Source organism: Odocoileus virginianus, chromosome 4 (assembly GCF_023699985.2).
Source record: "Odocoileus virginianus isolate 20LAN1187 ecotype Illinois chromosome 4, Ovbor_1.2, whole genome shotgun sequence".
Classification (NCBI taxonomy): Eukaryota; Metazoa; Chordata; class Mammalia; order Artiodactyla; family Cervidae; genus Odocoileus; species Odocoileus virginianus.
In genome coordinates, this window is record NC_069677.1 from 85235965 (window position 1) to 85256008 (window position 20044).

The window sequence follows — 20044 nt, forward strand, 5'->3', positions numbered from 1 at the left end:
AAAAGAATCCTTTAGAAGTGATGCTAGGTACTTCATATGCATTCTGTTAAGTTTACACGATGTTTGGGCTAGCCTACAAAAGGAAAAAAAAAAAGAAAGAAATATATCTACATTTCGGTTCAGAGCTGGGCACACAAGCTCTAATTTGTTCAATGGCCAGTGATGCCGCCGAAGCTCTGGTTCGGGTTGAGCACCTCCTGTCAGGACGTGAAGGCTGCTACCCACAAGAGGGCAGGCACCGCTCAGGGCCTAGCATCATCTCCTTCTCCCACTTGGGCTCATTTACGGAGAGCATCCATCTGCAAGAATCAGTCATGGGGAAAAGGGGAAGTGTGCAGTGACAACCCTAACATGCAGAAAGTTCTCTGCTGCCGGGAGCTTGTCAACTTCTTCACAAACAAAGGAAAAACAAAAAAATTCTTTCTCCCAGCTGAGGTGGGCTGCAGGCCTGGCAGCCCCCCGCCCTATGTGTTTTGATTGTGATGTAAAGCTCTCTGGTTAGGTATATGGGTGATTCAGGGTAAATGGGTCTCCAGTGGTCCAGTGCTCCCAGCAAAGGCCAGACCACAACAATCAGTGGCTAGTTATTTACCATAACCATATACAAAACCACAAGCGTCAGAGTTCCCTCAAATACATCCGAGACATTGTATATCTCTTTATTAAAGGCTGTCAGGGTTTTGCTATTACACAGCTTTCGCCTTTAAATCCCTACTAACCCAGGCTTTGCTCAAGCAAAGCACCAGACCAGGCTCACGCACAAAACAAAATCACATCACCCAGTAACCCAACCCAGACGCAGGGGGAGAAAGCGTTTTTCCCCTCCCAACCAGCTCTCTATTCACTGTCACTTCGAATTGATTTTTAACTACACTTGAGTGTTGGTGCTTATGGTGATAGATGGCTGTGAAATATTTTAGTCATTCCTAACTGAAATATTCATGGCGGTGACTTATCCGGTCTCTTCCACTTTAATGAACACGGCATACATCACGGTCATCCATCCCTATGAATCACAGGTTTCCAGACAGGCAGTGTGAGAATTTAGAAGCTCTGCCTCTTCAACCCTAGCCTGCTTAACTAAGATCACCCACCATTGCTGTTACTGTTTTTTGCTCTTTCCTCCCTTCCAAGCCATTATATCGTCTATCAGGCTGATGTCATTTCAGAATTATTTTAAAAATATAATTGTATTTATTATTCTTGGCTGTGCTGAGTCTCTGTCGCTGTGTGGGCTTTTCTCTAGCTGTGGCTGGCAGGGACTACTTTCTAGCGGAGGTGCACGGCCTTCCCATTGTGGCAGCTTCCCTTGTTGGCGACCACAAGGCCCTAGGGCATGAAGGCTTCAGGAGCTGCCACGCGTGGGCTCCTGGTTTTGCTTCCCGGCCTTTAGAGCACTGGCTCGGTAGTTATGGCGCCAGGGCTTAACTGCTCCGAGGCATATGGGATCTTCTCAACCAGGGATCGAACTTGTGTCTCCTGAGTTGGCAGGTGGACTCTTTACTACGGAGTCACCAGGTAAGCCCTCATTTGGAGTCCTGATGTCCACCGGTTAAGAATACAACCTCAGGCGTGGACTTTCAAGCTATCAGAGAGGTCTCGGCTACAAGACGGACTCAGGTGGAGAATTTAGCAATTGGTAAACAAGACGCCACGGTGGTGATCGGTATGATTGACAGTGCTTGCTTTCTACTCTGAATAACTCTCCCAACTGGAAATTTGACTATGGGCCGACCAACTTGTCCAGGTTTGTTCAGGACTTTCCTGATTTTAGCCCTGAAATTCTCACACGGCCGCAAACACTCTTCAGGCAAGCTGGCATGACTGGTCACCCTATTATGCCAGCTTCAGTCCTCCACTTAAGTAACAGGCTTTTTAAAAAATATTTTTTAAATTTTATTTGTTTTTATTTAATCTAATTATACAGGACTAAGACCTGGCACATGGGATCTTCAGTCTTCATTGCAGCATGCAGGATCTTTGGTTGCAGCATGTGGGCTCTCATTCCCTGACAGGGGATCAAACTGGGGCCCTCTGCATTGAGAGCATGGAGTCTTAGCCGCTGGACCACCAAGGAAGTCCCTTAAGTACTTGCTTCGAAGACATCAAGAGTAAGACGTAAAAAGACAGTCAACTATGAATCAATGGTGTCAATTAGACAAAGTTGGTCCCCACTGGCGGACGACCAGAGAACCCACACCAAGGGCAAACTTGTCCCATGCGACATCTACTACTTGTCTCCACTTTCTCTGGCTTTCAAGTGGTTGGAAGAGGTCTCTGGGGTTGCTGCTGAAGCAATGGGAATTTCTGGACCATGGCTGATTTCTCTGGGGCTTTTTCCTCCCGCTCCAGAGGCACTCTCAGGCTGGCTCAAGAATGGGATCTTCTCTCTAAAGGACTGGCTGGATCAGAGGGGCAAATTGCCCTACACAAAGGCGCAAACCGTCCACAGAAGAGGACACCTATGCTCTGTTACCACCCCTGCTGCCCTGCTCTGGCTGCCCTGGAAATGGTTGGGAACAGAAGGCTTCCTGGCCTGTGGGCCTGGAACACCTCTGGGACCCTTCCTCTGCCTCTCCTGCCTTGGAGTTCACTAGGACATCAGCCCTTGAGTGTCCTTTTAGTGAGAAAGATGAGGACTAGTAGGACCTAGATTATGCCGACCATATACACAGCTCCCGGACAGCACGACCTTCGAATGCTATTTAACACCCCAGGTCATGACTCTTCAGTTCCCTGCATAAGGAACAGAAGGCATATTCTATAAAGACTTGCTTTCAACTCTTTGGCATCTTTCACATAAAGATAGAAAAACTAAAAGGAAAAATGTGAGAGAAGAGATGAGAGAAGGTTTATCGACATATTAGGACAAAACTTCTTTTGAGAAACCCTTTCTCCTTATTTCTAGTTGTACTTTTAAGGTTGTTGTTGTTCAGTTGCTGAGTCATGTCTGACTCTTTGCAACCCCATGGACTGCAGCACGCCAGGCTTCCCTGTCCTTCACCATCTCCCAAAGCTTGCTCAAATTCATGTCCTTTGAGTCAGTAATACCATGCAACCATCTGCCATCCCCTTCACCTCCTGCCTTCAATCTTTCCCAGCATCAGGGTCTTTTCTAATGAGTCAGCTCTTCACTGACTCAATGGACATGAGTTTGAGCGAGTTCCATGAGATGGTGAAGGACAAGGAAGCCTGGTGTGCTGCAGCCCATGGGATAGCAAAGAGTCAGACATGACTGAGCAACTGAAAAACCGCTCTTTGCATCAGGTGACCAAAGTATAGAAGCTTCAGCTTCAGCATCAGTCTTTCTAATGAATATTCAGGACTGATCTCCTTTAGGATGGACTGGTTGGATCTCCTTGCAGTCCAAGGGACTCTCAAGAGTCCTCTCCAACGCCACATTTCAAAAGTATCAATTCTTCTGCGCTCAGCTTTCTTTATGGTCCAACTCTCACATCCATACATGATTACTGGAAAAAACCATAGCTTTGACTCGATGGACCTCTGCTTTTTAATATGCTGTCTAGGTTTGTCATAGCTTTTCTTCCAAGGAGAAATTGCTTTTAATTTCATGGCTGCAGTCACCATCTGCAGTGATTTTGCAGCCCAAAAAGAAGTCTGTCACTGTATCCATTGTTTCCCCATCTTTTTGCCATGAAACGATGGGACTGGATGCCATGATCTTAATTTTTTGAATGTTGAGGTACAATTTATTAATTGCCCTTGGTGTCTAAGTTGTTCAAGTAGGTGAGCAAGGAAGCATATGCAGCCTCAGTATCATCTGGCATTTTTATGTGGACATCCTAACCTTTTGCCAAATGAATTTTATTGGTCCTCTCTTAATACACCCCAAATCAGGGAGCAGTCAGTGAGGTGCTTATAAATGCTTAACAACCAGTTTTAGGGTGAGGGGAGTGGGGCAGGGAGAGCTCTGATGTGTAGAGTTTGTGAATTTCCACTGTGTAACTACCCTGCACAATCTCAGGCTACCCACTCCACGTCCCTGAACCAAGTTGGGAAGAGACATAGCACAAAATCACCCAGAGCGAACTCAGCTGGACAAGAGGGTGGGCTTCAGCACAGTGCTGGGGGAGCAGGAACAACACTGGCTACAGCCAGGGATCTCAGCCCTGGGCTGCATAGGAGCATCAGCTGGGAACTTTAAAAATTCTGGATGACTGAATCCTAACCAACGAGGTTGGATTCCCCAGGGGGACCCAGAGGCAGTTGCAGCAGGCTCGGTGGAGGGCTCCTGGGCTGCACAGAGCTTGCCCGAGGCTCCCTCACGCAGATTTCCCACAAACACTCTTCAGACATCGTCCATTTCTTCATCAGAGTCTATCAGACTTGCAGTTTAGAAACTGCACAACCATGAGTAGGGAGGCAGTCATTCTTGAGTGTCGGCTTTTAACTTTCCATGTTGCACATACATGGGAAATGAGGACCCAAGGGAGACGCAGTGATAACATACAGGAAGTTTTGTGTAGCCTCCCTCCAAAGAGATCAAATGTAACCCAGTGGAGACGTGGACTACGGGTCCGGCAGCATCATCTCAGCCATTTGCCTTGACTGCAATGCAAGGCTCCCTGTAGGTGCCAGTAATCTAAGTAAACAGGTCTGTGGTTCTGCAGCTGGACATTCCGCAACACTGAGTGAGGCACCTTGCTTCTTTTCATTTTGTCAACTTATCTGTATCTTTTTATATCTCTATTTCTTTTTATATGAAGATTTTGTTTTTTTATTGACATGCAACTGCTGTCCATTGCATGTTACAGGCTTACAATACAGCGACTCACAATTTTTAAAGGTTATACTCCATTTATAGTTATTATAAAATACCAAGTATGTTTCCTGTGCTGTACAGTATATCCTTAAATTGATAGCTTATTTGTATCTAAGAATTTGTACATTTTACTTCCCTACGCCTATGTTGACCCTACTCTTTCCTCCTCTCCACTGGTACCCACTGGTTTGTTCTCTATACTGTGAATGTGCTTTTGTTTGTTATATTCACTCATTTCTTGTATTTTTTAGATTCCATATATAACGGACATCATACAGTATTTGTCTTTCTCTGTCTGACATATTTCACTAAAGCATATTGCCATCCAAGTCCATTCATGTTGCTGCAAATGGACAAAATTCTGTTCTTTGGGGGTTGAGTAATATTCCATCACATCTTCTTTAGCTTGGCAATTGTAAATAATGCTGAAATGAACACTGGGATGCATGCATCCTTTCAAATTAGTAATTATTTTTTTCAGATAAATACCCAGGAGTGGAATAACTGGGTCATGTGGCAGTTCTATTTTCAGTTTTTTGAGAACCTGTATACTGTTTTCTACAGTGACTACATCAGTTTACAATCCGACCAATCATGTATGAGGGTTCCCTTTTCTCCGTATCCTTCCCGACATTTTTTTTCATATCTATATTTTAAGTACATTTGCTATTTCCATATCTATATTCTAAGTACATTTTTTATTTTATCTCTCATAAAAGGTGGCTTTGATATGAAACTGAATATATATTTGAAGTGAGTGAAGACATCCCGTATATTATGAATGTAGAAAAATTGACAACTGGTGAAAATTGCACAAAATGCAAAGAAATAACATGATATTTTATTAATGATGTTTCCCGCACCTCTCCAGTGTATTCATAACTGTGTTCTGCAGTGTCGAGTCTATTTCCAGTGAGAGGACTCTGTTTTTGGGGGGTTTTTTTGTTGTTGTTGTTTTTGGGTTTTTTTAGGACTCCGTTTTTATAGTCATTTGTGAGAACTAAATCTTCAACTCCCAATTTTCAAAGAAACTGTTTTTATTGAAGCAAATTCACAGAAGAGTACAAAATCATAGCTTATAGCTTGATGAACGTTCTCAAAGTGAACCTACTCATGTAGCCTCCACCTGGATCAGGAGATGGTACAGCCCCAGCACCCGAGGGGCACGGCTTGAGCCCCTCCGAGGCTTACTGCTCTCCCCTGAATGTAACTTCCATCCTGACTGTTGAACCACCTGTGACCTCACCCTGTTTTTGAACTGCATACAAATGGTATCACGCAGAATGAACTGTTGGTGTGGACTTCTTTTGCTCAGTGTATTTGTGGCCTTTATCAGTGATGTTGCTTGTGAAAGTGCTTGTGAAAGTAATTCATTCAGTTTCATTTTTATACATTTTTGTATAGTATTCCTTTCTGTGCATATGCTACAGTTGATTTATTCATTTCACCGCTGATCTAGCTTTTGACACTTAAGTGTCTTTGTTTCCAATTTTTGTCAAATGAAACTCTGTCCTATGTCTAGTGAAGATGACATTCAATTTAGGTAAGACTCAAACTGCCACTCATGCCCCTAATATTCTTACCAGGTCAGGTTGTTACATTTTTAAAGTTTAAAAGTTTAGAAATTGAAAAAGTACCCCCAAACACTCAGCCCCTGGCATGGGTTAAAAAGTGTCTGGAAGGAAATCAGAAAGTCTGAGTAATGTGAGAAGGTGTGAAAAGAGACCACATAATCCATCTGAGGATTTTATGTTTGAAACAGACCCTGGAAAGGAACCATCTTCCTTTTACTAGATAAGGAAATTGAAGCCTTGAGAGAAAAGGAAGCAACTTGCCCAAGGTCAAGCAGGTAAAAAAGAGCTCAGCAGGGTCAAGAACCTTAGCAAGGCCCAGTCAGCTTCTTCGACGATATTGCATTGTCTATATTTTTAGACCTTAAATTATAAATTCCAGAATGTGTCAACCCAAGTCAAAAGTGAATGAGGAGAACCCATTTTTAACAACGTATTGAATTATATTCCAATAGAGAATTCATAAACACCTCTTACACTCATCAGCTTTCCTCTGCACCAGCCCAAGCTGCCACCACCTCCTGCCCAAGTCCTCACTAAGATTCTTGCTCTCGTTCAACATCCACCTTGGCTCCTTCCAGAAACTTCTCCAGGGAGACAGCACGATCTTTGTTTATGCAAATCTGAACTCTTCATAATAACCCTTTTTAAAACACTGGTTTGTTTATCTTGGTCCTTAGACTAAAGACTCAAACTGTCTGGTGCCTTAAAAGGGCCTGAAAAGCTCTGCATCCTCTTCTTGCATGATCAAGTGCTATTCTGCCTTCAACTATGACTCCAACAGCCCGCCTTATGAAGCCTTCCCTCCCCTTAGAATCCAGTTTAATTATCACTTCTTGGGAGGGTCTTCCCTGAGTTCCTGTTCTCATCCCCCTCTACACCAGGTCCCACCCACTGGCAGCACCCATACGGTTCTGATTCTGCATTTACTTGTGTGGTCTGTCCTTTGATGAAGACTTGTCTCCCTTGCCAGCTTCCATGAAGGGAGGGTGACATCTGTTTCTGCTCACAGTACCTGGCATATATTAAGTCCCCAATAAATATCTGGTGGGTGAACAAAAGTATGCATGGTTGCTGTCTAGTAATTTCTGTTTCATTATTTGCATTTTGTAGCCTTTCAAGGACAACCCTGTTGCATTTATTGAAATTTTATAAATGTGTAACACTCACTAATTATTTACGTCTTGACTATCATCAACTTAGATGGAAACACAAAAGACATACTAATTACATTTTCAAAAAAAGTTGGGAGGGCAGCTGGGTAGAAGAGTAAAAATTGAAAAAGTTGGCAATTCCTTGGCAGTCCAGTGCTTAGGACTCTATGCTTTCACTGCAAAGGGCTCTAGTCCAGTCCCTAGTTCAATCTAGTTCAACTAGTTCAATCTAGGTCAGGGAACTAAGATCCCACAAGCCATGCAAAAAAAAGAAAATTATGAAAGTTCACGGTGACGGATATATAAATATAAGGTCTTGTACAGGAAACCAAGCAGTCAATTCCAAAGTATATATTGGATACAACAGTTTGTCCAGTTCTGAAATCCAAAACTGGGTAAGTATGGTCCCTTAATTAAAGAGTTCAGAGCCAGTGGAAATATAAAATGTGGGTACAACCTTACCATATGCTCACATCTGGTGTGAAATTATAGTATCCAAATCAGTACCCTCTCCCTAGGAAAAGATCTGATCACTAAGGGATTATCAGACTTAAAACAACAAATGATGAGCTTAGCCTGGTTCTTGTCATTGAACAAAAGACTTTTTTTATTGCTATGAGTTTTTTAGAAACTTCTAAATATGATCTGGTGAAACATTTTATCTCCCTGGAAGATGGTCTAGGCTTTTTTTTTTTTTTCCAGTATATTATGACTTCACCAAAAATGGTGCCATATACATGCATGTAAAATACTATCAAACTCCCTTCTTAGCATACCTGTCCCCCCACAACCTCCCTAGAAGTCTCAGGGGTCTTTACTTACCCTAACAAGCTAGCCCTCCTACCTGACAGTCACCAAGACACCATCTAGTCATCTCCTGGAGGCCTTCTCCAAAACTAATGCCAGCAACCAACTTATATACATCCTAGTCCATAGACCTCCAAGCCATCATTAACTGCACCAAACTGTTATCTTTATTGATGCAATACAACTCCCCCAAAAAAGCAATTTTTAAAAGATATTATGAATACTTAATATCTCATATAAGCAGTAATATAATGCCTGCTTGAAAGGCCCCTTTTGTTCTGTGCATGGATTTATTAATATCATCTCCACTTGACTGGAATAGACAGGAATTTTTGAAACTGTGCTGTGACTTATGTCGCAAAGGTTGTTGAGGCTTAAGTTTGGTTAACCCACCCGCCCTCAAAAATACCAAGTTTGTTTAATAGAGGGACTTTCATACTTAATCCTGTGCAGGCTCCAAGGAGAGAGAATTTTGTTCACGTTGTTCTTTCCCAGTTTTAGACATTTCTCATTGACTTGGACATGGCTAATTTCCTTTCCACAATTTGGATAAAACAGGCAAACCCAAACTTGAGAAAAACTGACACTAGAAATAGAATCAGAATAGGAATTTCTGTGATCAATTTATTTAACACAAAAATTATGTTCTGATTTTTAGCACATGTTCTACCTAGGAAGAGTTAAGGGGATTCAATTTAGTGCCATTAGATTAGTTAAAAGGAAACTATATTTTTCCAATGTTTTAAGAGAAGATAACCTCTTAAAAAGTCTCTGTAAACAGTAAAAAGGACAAGGAAAAATAAATGAAAAGCTGTGCTGCAGAAATATCTTGAGATTCTTATTGTTCAAAATATCTACATACATACATATACAATGCATTCATTATTCAAAATTGTGTCTATTCTATTCCAATGCCATCCAATTAGATTTTCTTCTTGACAGGAATTGCTTCCATCTAATAAATTCATTAAATTCTGTCAACACTTATACAACAAGATTTGTAAAATCTTGCTCCATGCTCCCATCACACCCTGTAGGTCCACAGGCAGATACATCAACGAAAATGCAAAGCCAAAAATCCTCATCGTAAGAAAAAGGTTTGAAGAGTGAGAAAGATTAATATTTCCTGCTTTTTTTGTGGATCTGCTCACACCCTTGGGGCCTCATTTTCAAACTGGCTAAAAATGAAAGGATGAAAGAGTCCAGAAATGTGCAGGATAATTAGTCTGGATACACTGCAGTGAGACATTGAAGGTCAATAATTATTGTTGGGTGGAATGTCCCTTGTTAGATATCAAAGCATGAAAGCCATGTCCATGGCCCAGGGTACATCATACATGGACAGGTACAGCATATAGCAAAGAGGATGAGTAAGGACCTTGGCTGTTAGTTGTCTGCTGGGCTACTTGAATGTTTCATTGAAAATGAACATTTTGTTATTAGTGAAGGGATCTCTTCTGACTGACTGATATTTCTCAGTGAGCTCTAGACCTGAACGCTGAACTCAATCTGAAAGTTCGAACTTGGCTGAGTACCTTTGTCCCATTCCCTGCTCCACAGATCCATTCCCATGATGATATTCCCCACCGTGCATCGCTTGACCTCTGTCAGGTGTGCCCTGGGCTCAGATGCTCCAGGTCTGGACCCTGCTTTCCAGACTCTCAAGGGGCTGAAAAACAGTTCTTAGGGAGAGGGATCAAAGATATCATCCTCTTCTTTGTGTCTGAGGCACAAATGTACATGCACTACATAAATTCATATGCAGTACATCTGGATTATTAAAATTGCATGGAGGGGTGCTATGTTTGGGCAGAGGGTTTGTATCCACCCAGAATTCATATGCTGAAATCCAAACCTCCAAAAGCGAATGCACTCAAAGGTGGGACCTTTGGGAGGTGAGTAGGTCACGAGGGCAGAGCCCGCAGGAATGAGATTAGGGCCCATATGAAAAAGACCTGAGATTTCCCTCAGCCCTTCCACCTTGTAAGGACATTGTAAGGAGACAGCATCTAGGAACCAGACCAGTGGTGCCTCAACCCCCAAGCTGGCCCCCTGATCTGGGACTTCCAGGCTCTGGAGTGTGAGCAATTACCATCTGCTCTTTCTGGGGCATTTTGTTATAGCACCCAAATGGCCTAAAACAAGGTGTGAGATTAGTTTAATAAAAATACTTAAAAAGTTTCCTTAGAGGGACAATAATAATAGTAACAACTTCAAAAATTGTGAAACAATGGCCTGGACTGAAAGCTGGTTGAGGAAGGGAAGCTTGCTTCCTCTTTCATATTTAATAAAAGTTATATAAATTCATTAAATAAAATTTTGAAAAACAAGGAAAGGAGACCTTTCCTTGTCCATGTAAAAAAGGGCTATTTTCCTTTCAGTGTCACTTAATATCACGTCTTTAAAATGCTTAAAGTCTAATATATTGTTTTAGTTTTGAAATGTTAGAAACTTAAAAACTCTATGAAGATTTTATCGTAACATTGAATTGAATTCTGTTTTCATGTGGTCAACGGGCTTTAGAAGGAAACTACAAAATACAAGTGACAGAGAAAGTGTAAAAGTAATTGAATTTTATTTTTTAATATTTCATTTATTTATGTGCTTATCTATTTATTTTGCTGCACCTGGTCTTAGCTGTGGTATGCAGAAGCATTTAGTTGCAGCATGTGGGATCCAGTTCCCCGACCAGGGATCTAACCCAGACCCCCTGTATTGGGAGGGTGGAGTCTAAGCCACAGGACCACAACGGAAGTCCCAGTAATCCAAGTGTAAAGCAGGAATAGAAAGTTACAACAGGAAGGTTCTCAGGGTCAGATGGTTCCATCCCCACCTGTGCAGGTGAGCATCAGAGGTGAGATGACGTGAGGTCACACAGTGGTCAAGGTGAATCTCAAGAGTTTCCCCCAGGCCCAGAGCTTCTTATACAATGTGTCCTCAGGCCCAATCCCTTACTGAGGGGCATTTGTATACACTCGTCCCTCACTTTTGGATGTCCTTGCTATGTGATGTTTCCAGTCCTACATCTTCTCCTTGATGTTTCTCTAATTCTCTTCTTGATCTAATTCTATCCTTCACCTTAACAGAGGTCTCATTTTCCCATGCTCACCCTCCTGGGTCTTTCACGTCTCCTCTTGAGTTCTTGTCTTTCTAATACATTCCCTTTTCACACTGGAAGGTCAGGGGAGTGCAGTGGTTGTAGACAGCAGTCCCAATTCTAGCACTGAAGAGCAGCAGGACTTGGAGTAAATCCCTTAGCCTCCCTGTGCCTCAGTTCCTTCATCTGTAAAATGGGGTTAAGAATAGTATTCACCCCACAAGACAGTGGTGAGAATAATGCAGCAGAATTCATGTGAAAGGCTCAGTAAGCAGAAATCACCAAGGATGTGTTAGCCATCATCCACAGCTTACATCCTGCATCCTTGCCATATCTTCCACTTTCCCCTATTTCCATGCTCCTGAACATTCTCATCCCTACTGCCCATTTATACTGACCCTTACTATAAAACCTTTTTCTGAATTTTTCTGAACCTTGCCTTACCATTAAAATGTGCCTGCATGTGATCCATTCTTAAGGAACCTAGAGTATAGTTAATACTGTTAATATGAGGGGAACAGTGTGACCCAAAGTACTGTCAGACAGATTAATTTCACATTAAAATCTCCACCTACAATTGAGCCACGTGAACTACACAGACGGAGGCACTATGAAGACCCTCACAGGTCACATCTCTTTGTAGGTAAAAGTCCTCCACTCATGAGTCACCGGTTTCTATGGCAACATTGGAGTCATGGCCTTGCCTCTCTAAAATGAGCTGAAGTTTAAGGGCAAATATAGTGGTTAAACCAAGAGTTGCTGCCTCCTTAGAGATGATGAAACAACCACTACCACCACCATCGTCCTGGACTCAAATGTGCCAATCTATTCCAGCAGCTAAAAAATACACCATAGACTGGGTGACTTACACAATAAATATTTATTTCTCACAGTTCTGAGAGCTGAGTATTATAAGATCAAGATGCTGACAGATGCCGTATCTGGTGATAGCCTTCTTCCTCGTCTTGTCACTGTGTCTGTACACAGTAGAAGGGGTGAAGGGGTCCTCTAAAGGTACCTATATAAGGGCACTCAAACCATTCTTGAGGTCCCCACCTTCATGACCTAATCACCTCCCCAAATGCCCCATTTCCAAATACCATCACATTAGGGACTAGCAGTAGTAGTAGTTAGTTGCTCAGTCACGTCTGATTGTTCGAAACCCCATGGACTGTAGCTCACCAGGCTCCCCTGTCCATGGGATTCTCCAGGCAAGAATACTGGAGTGGATTGCTATTCCCTTCTCCAGAAGATCTTACCAACCCAGAGTTCGAACCCAGGTCTCCTGCATTGCAAGCAGATTCTTTATCATTTGAGCTACAGGGAAGTCCTTCATTAGGGACTAGGTTTTCATATATGAATCTGGAGACATACAAACATCCAATTTATGGCATTCAGTGATAACAGGTGCCCACACCTTTCAAAAATTAGGTGATCCCCATAGAAACTTTGCAAAACAAGATTGTGAAGTAATTCTGAAACAAACAGTTCTGAAACACAGTGTGTTTTCTATGTGAAACAGAAGAAAGTACTCTGGCCTCTGCTACGCCTTAGAAGAGCCTAGATTGTCAAGCTGGTCTTGCTCATCTCTGGTTTTACGGCACCATGAAGTAGGAAGCTCCAAAACCACATGATGACAAGTAGCAATTCCAGGCCTTATTTGCAGTGACATTAACATCGGTCAGCCTTCCGTCCAAGTCTTTAACCTGTGGAAGTGCATTAACACCAGCAAACTGCCATCCCCAGCCGTGTGTATAGTAGCTTCAGTCACCGAGCCGTGGGTGTTTCATCCATGTAAAATACTGGCCTGTTGACAGGCATGATTACTGAGCTTCCTTGACTCAGAGGGTCAGTTAGATCCTCCCACTGAATTCCGGAATGACAGTTTGGCTGTGCATAAGCCTCCAGAAGGAGCGGAGTCCACACATGACATGATGATAGAGGGTCGGGAGGGAAGTTTGCATCACCTGAGGTTTCTAATTCAGATACCTCATAGCTTGTATCGGCTCCAATTTTTTAAACTAGGGCTTCATAATTTTTTCACAGAGGAAAAAGCATAAGCAACTCATTAGATCAAAACATTATTCTAGAGAATTCACCAAACTCTACCTAAGGTTCATCTTGCACAGCAAATTAGACATACATGCCATGCGCTTAGTAATAGCAGGTGGCACAAGGTCAGGGTTCAGTGAGTGTCTGATGGGAGCATCACTTCGCTCCCTCCTGTCTCCACAGGGAAAATGTCTTCTGGTATATGATAGCATTTCCCAAAGCAAAAGACTCATATGTGTGTATAACCAGTGGTATGCTTATTTGATTTTTTTCCATTGTATTTTCATCATGATGTGCACAAAGGCAGCACCACAGACCAACAACATTCTTAGCTGGAGGTGGCAGCTGTGTTGTCAAAGCCAAGTTCTTTGTGTCTGATGCACAGTGAGGACACACAGAACAAAACCTGGAGTTTGTTGCAAGAACCAAGCAAGGAGTAGGGGCAGTTCATGCTCAAAAGACCCAAACTCCCCCGCAGTTTCCAGGGGAGAGTTTTTAAAGGCAAATTTTCTGGAGCGGGCCAACAAATGCACGTCTTTCTTCTGAAGGCTAGTGGTGTGGTCACAGGGCAATGTTTAGGGAACTTTGTGCTCAGCCTGAAGTTGTCATCCTCTACCTGGGTGAGGGCCTTAGTTCCTATAGAAGAACTCAAAGCTCTGTATCAGATTGTTATGCATATTCACTGGGGAGGAACTAGGACTCTGCTCTATGCCTGCACTATTGTTTCTTGACTGCTCTTCCTTTCTTTCTGCATTCCCTCACTTCCCTAATAAGTAACCTTCTGAATCTGCCCTTTGGAACTCAGAAAGGACATTTGTACCCAGGAGGGTCCTGCAGGTTTCTGGTCATTTTCAACTCCAGTTAAAATTTATTCATTCCACACTTCTTATGCACCAAGCTCCATGATGTTGCTGTTGTTTGGTCACTAAGTCATGTCCAACTCCTTGTGATTCCATAGACTGCAGCATGCCGAGTTCCTCTGTCCTCCACTATCTCCTAGAGCTTGCACAAACTCATGTCAATTGAGTCAGTGATGCCATCCAACCATCTCAGCCTCTGTTGCCCCCTTCTCCTCCTGCCTTCAATCTTTCCCAGCATCAAGGTCTCTTCTAATGAATCGGCTCTTTGCATTAAGTGGTCAAAGTATTGGAGCTTCAGCTTCAGCATCAGTCCTTCCAAAGAACATTCAGGACTGATTTCCTTTAGGATGGACTGGTTTGATCTCGCCATTCAAGGGACTCTCAAGAGTCTTCTCCAACACCACAGTTCAAAAGCATCAGTTCTCAGGTGTTCAGTCTTCTTTATGGTCCAACTCTAACAACTGTACATGACTACTGGAAAAATCATAGCTTTGACTATGTGGACCTTGGTCGGCAAAGTCATGTCACTGGTTTGTCATAGTTTTCCTCCCAAGGAGCAAGCCTCTTTTAATTCCATGGCTGCAGACATCATCCACAGTGATTTTGGAGCCCAAGAAAATGAAATCTGTCACTGCTTCCACTTGTTAGCTTTCAAACATTAAAAAAGCTAAGATCATGGCATCCAGTCCCACCACTTTATGACAAATAGAAGGGGAAGAAAAATCTCTATGATAGGCCCATTTAAAGAAGGAATCACCTAAATCAGTTTATGGCTTTTAACTGTAAAAAAAAGAGAGAGAGAGAACTTGAGACTAAATTATGCATGAGACTAAATCGGACAGCACCTGTACTGGGCTACCCTTGTGAAGTAAAATTCATATTTATAATAAGACCAGAAGATTTTAAACATAAAAATTCATCACTCTCTTTTGGCCTCCGCATCACCACACTGTGCATTTTCTATCTGCATTACACATGGACCTGAGGCAGGAGATAAATGGGCCCCAGGCTGAAGAGCTGGGGTTTGTCCCCTACAGAGAGATACTCCAAGATGAAAATAACAGGAAGATAACAGGAGAGGCTGAGCCCTACCCAGATAAAAGATAGAGACCACGTATTTCTCATTCTTGAGGTCAAGGAGACCTTCTTGATTACCCATGCACAGAAACGTTCCTTGGAGATTAAAAGAGGAGTGATGTCAACCTACCCTAGGCCCTCTTTGTAGGAATCTATCTTGGCTAAGAGATGAGCATGCACACACATGGGAGTACCCTGAGATGTATCAAATATGGACTCAGAACCAGACAAAACAAGATGATTGGTCAAAGGAAACCCAGAAGAACTGCCCCATAAAGATGATACAAACTACCATGAGGGTGCGACTCTCTATCTGATCACCTCCCCACTGCTGACCCACGTGTGTATCCGCATGGACTCTTCTTTTCTCTTAATAAACACTTTACTTGTTTCACTACTTTCTGCCTTTGTGGGAACTCATTTCTGCAAAGCCTAAGGGTCAGGGCCCTGTCACTGACCACTGGTCTACTGGCTATGATCTGGTGCTGTTAATGCCATGACCCAACCTCAATCTCTGGCCAAGAACTGAAATCCTGTCCCAGGCCCTTGCACAGTGAGACCACTCTAGATCAGCCCAACCCTCCCCCATGGGCAGAATGCCTGCTCAACCACAAAGAGCAGTGTTCTCCCAGTATCGATAAGATGACTCCTTAAAAGATGGCCTTCCTTCTTGACCTTGTAAGGGGTCACATGACCCACCACGAGGGCTCTTAGATCTGGATTGTGTAAACTGTTAATAATACATCGTTTGATGCACAGATTTCTGTCTCAAAATTCCATAGACAGAGGAGCCTGATGGGCCACAGTCCATGGGGTCGCAAAGAGTCTGATACAACTAAGCAACTAAGCTCAGTTGCTCACTGTCTCAAAAAGACTTATGTAACCGTGCCTTGACTTCTAACTGGTGGAACAACTCTTAGGGCATTTTGAGATGCTCTTCCTCAAATCTGGCTCAAATAAAATTCTCCAATTCTTTCTTAGATCTTTCTTAATTTCTTGTTGACACCCTCTTGAAGGAAGGCCACACAAACGGATGCTGAGTGCAGATCAGCCAGAACTCTGCAAGCTCTGCAGAATCTCTCCTCTCCATCAGAGCTGCAGAAGGAGAAATGAACACAGGAAGCATGTGTTTGACTCAGACACAGGCCCCAGTGCAAGGCCGCGCAGGAGCATTTAACTCGTCTGAAGGCTCCCCAATTACACGAAATTATCATCCCCACTAAATTCCTGCCACTGCCATTAAGTATCATTAGGGCTAAATCGGGTCTCTGATCACATCCTGAAGGAGTGGATTTTCTGAATAAGCACTTCCCAATTAAGACAGGAGTCCTAGATCTTAAAGCCTAAAGGATAGGCCCTCAATAGTCACTTAATGACCATATTTGCAAAGCTTCCACTGGGCTGATCACAAATAGTCTGCAAAGCAATGGAATGAATCCAGCAGATAGGCAGAGGTGGGGGTGAAGATGAGGGGGTGTTCCCAGGGATGGGTCTGGATAAGGAGCTCTTTAACAACCTGAGCTCACAGAGCTGTTCTCTTTGTTCTAAATCCTCTTTACAGAATCTTCTCCCTTACACAGGTAACATTTAATCCCAAGGCATCTTCACATGCCACTTTCTGAATCAGCATGTGTGTGTGTGTGTGTTAGTCACTCAGTCATCCCCGACTCTTTGTGACCGTGTGGACTGCACCCCTCCAGGCTCCTCGGTCCATGGGGATTCTCCAGGCAAGGATACTGGAGTGGGTTGCCATTCCCCTCTCTGGGGATCTTCCCAACCCAGGTCTCTAGCATTGCAGGCAGATTCTTTACCATTAGAACCACCAGGGAAGTCCATAATACAAACTCAGCTCCTAGCCTTCCTATCAGTCTCAACCCTCAACAAATACTGTACTGCTTTCTCCAGGCAGGGGGCTTCTTGGGTGCCTATTACTAATTCCTACACAAAGGCACAGGTCTTATATTTCTCTGCACTACTTGTAATACTCAGCGTAGTATGTTGCATATAGGAAGCACACAGTACTTTTTAGGAGTGATTAAATTATGAAGCTGAACTTTAGATTCTAAATCTACAGACTTAAGAAGTGTAAAAGCTAAGTCCCTTTCTGGAGTGGTACTACGCCAAGATGATCCCTGGAATGCCTGTAAAAGGAACTTTCTGGCAAACCTACAGAAGTCTGTTATGACACAGCTTATTATAATACAGACTTGGATTTAGAGGAGTCTAATACTATCTCCCTAAACAGAATGATTAATAGTAAAAGACTAATATCATACAACTAGTTTAAAACTTCTGAATGTCCCACAGGTAAATCAAACTCAAGTTTCAATACCAGGTCTCATGAATTTTCCTTTCAAACCTGAGTCTCCTCTGTGTTTCCAGCCTCCGTGGACTGAATCACTATTTACCCAATGTTTCAATGCCAGAAATCTTAATTCCTATGATTTTTTTTCACTTACCCCTTTCCTGGGTCCTCCGACCTCCTCCCATCTCCCAGTTTATCTCTTCCCACACAGGGACATGGGCATGCTGGCTAATATGTCGTTGTCTAGTCACTAAGTCGTATCCGACTCTTGTGACTGCTATGGTCTCTAGCCCTTCAGGCTCTTCTGTCCATGGGATTTCCCAGCCAAGAATACTGGAGTGGATTGCCATTTCCTCCTCCAGGGGATCTTCCCAACCCAGGGACTGAACCCAAGTCTCCTGCATTACAGTCAGGCAGATTCTTCACTGCTGAGCCACCAGGAAAGACCATGATGGCCAATAGCTGCTCTTTAATACCACTCCAGAAATTTCCCTCAAGTGCAGCTCATCTTTTCCATTCCCACCACCACTATCTCCACTTAGAACTTTCACCCAGACAACTCCCAATAGCCCAGCTTGCTTCCATCTTTCCCCTGACATCTTTTCCACTACTGAGAATAATCTTCCTCAATTAAAAACAAGCTAAGCTAAAACAGCTTGATCACACTACTCTCTTGAGCTAAAATCATTTAATCAATCAATCCCGTGCCTGCAAAAAAAAAAAAAAAAAATTCCACACTTCTTAAACCATCCTCAAAGCTCTCGGCAATCCTTCCCAGACAAGCTCTGACACGTGTTTCCTCCTGCCATAGCTGAGCAGCCCGTTCTCCTCGAGGTTGGAGTCCTGATCCTGTTTAGGGAGGCCTGTCTTCCCAATCACCCTGTGCAGTAAACAGATGCTTTTCTCACAACTTTTAAATCCAGCAGGAAACCCTTTTCCAAGATAACTGTAACACGACGTACTCTCTCCCTTATTTATCATATTTTAATGGACTTCTGTTGCTCTCTGTGGCCTTTTCCCTGATGGCTCACTCTTAAGCAGTTGAGAACGCTCCAGGCCTGACCTTTGACGACAGACAGGGCGTGCGTGTTACTCTTGGCCCCAGATCCTGCTCACTTGCTCACTTGCGTCCTGGACAAATTCCCTTCTTGGATGTGCAGCAGGAGCCCAGGACTGGCAGACACAGTTCTGAGCCCAATCCCCAGTCCCTCAGATTTTCCTGTCTTCTCTGTTGAATTCAAATGTACAGAAGTTGGGGACTCTCCGGGTGGCACAGAGGTAAAGAATCTGTCTGCCAATGCAGGAGACTCAAGAGATGCAGGTTTGATCCCTGGGTTGGAAAGATTCCCTGGAGTAGGAAATGGAAGTAGTATCTTTGCCTGGAGCATCCCATGGACAGAGGAGCCTTGGAGGCTACAGTCCATAGGGTTGCAAAGAGTCAGATACAATTGAGTGACTGAACACACATACACACACGTTAAGTGTAAAGTTTGACAAGTCCAGACAAATACACACCCTCATTAAACCCATATCCTTACTAAAATGTATTGACTAGAACAGTTTCACAGTCCCGGAATCTTCCCTTGAGCCTGTTTGCCTTTACTTCTTCCCATCTCCCACCCTGTGGAACCACTTAGCCACCTTCTATCCAAGTTTTGCCTCTTCCAGAATATCATATGAATGGAACCATCCAAAATGCAGTCTTTTGTACCCAGCTTTCTTCATTCAATGTGTTTTTGAAATTTACCTATATAACTAGGTATTCTGTCAGCTTACTCCTTTTGTTTTAGAGAAGTATTTCAATGTACAGATTATTTACCTATTCACCTGTTGATAGATATTAGGATCCTTCCAGTTAGAAGGCACTAGGAAATACGTATTTTCTAAAAAAAAATAGAGTGTGGGTTCATATGTTATTTTTAAATGAAAATGTACAGAATTTTTACTTGATTTATTGATTTTATTTTGTATCTCTGTCCTGAAAAATCTGGTCTCCTAATATCATTACCAACATGATTTCCTTACCCTAAAATGTTTCTATGTGTATTAATATTAATATATAGATATATTATTAATAATAACTGGTTCAAAATTATAATACTGGTGCTATTATTAAAAATAAAACTGCATAATGTATTTAAAAATTTGTAATGCTCACTCCATAGGTTATTTCCCACATACAATGTGTCACTCCATAGAATATTTCCCATGTATAATGTGTGTGCAGTTAAATTTCTATGCTGTCATGTAAAATCACTTTTTCTATGTGATTTATTTCAGCCACTTGATATAGAATTAGGATCATCTATATCTCTAAGTTTTTTAAATTTTATTTTAT